Source organism: Penaeus monodon, chromosome 24, assembly GCF_015228065.2.
Source record: "Penaeus monodon isolate SGIC_2016 chromosome 24, NSTDA_Pmon_1, whole genome shotgun sequence".
Classification (NCBI taxonomy): Eukaryota; Metazoa; Arthropoda; class Malacostraca; order Decapoda; family Penaeidae; genus Penaeus; species Penaeus monodon.
Window position 1 is genome coordinate 14250010 of NC_051409.1, and position 351 is coordinate 14250360.

Here is a 351-nt window from a genome sequence, read left to right on the forward strand (position 1 = left end):
ATATTCAGTATTGCATAAGTTTAATTAATAAGAAATTAATCTAAATTTTCTATGAAATTAAATTAATTATAATTTGTAATAATTTTATTATAAATTATCTCAATTTAATCCATAAGTTTTTCACGTAAAAATAATTGTAATTTACATATATATCTTTGGAACTAAACTTCAAAAGCCTCCATAAAATTTTGCTATGCAAACAAAAATATGTCATGAAAATTTCTACTTAAAATACAAAAAATTCACAAATACATTACTTACTTTTTATAGCCTTTCACATTATCATGCTAACTTGGGCATAGTAATATAACGAAAATATATACACATTTGTATAAATCATAACATATTTAC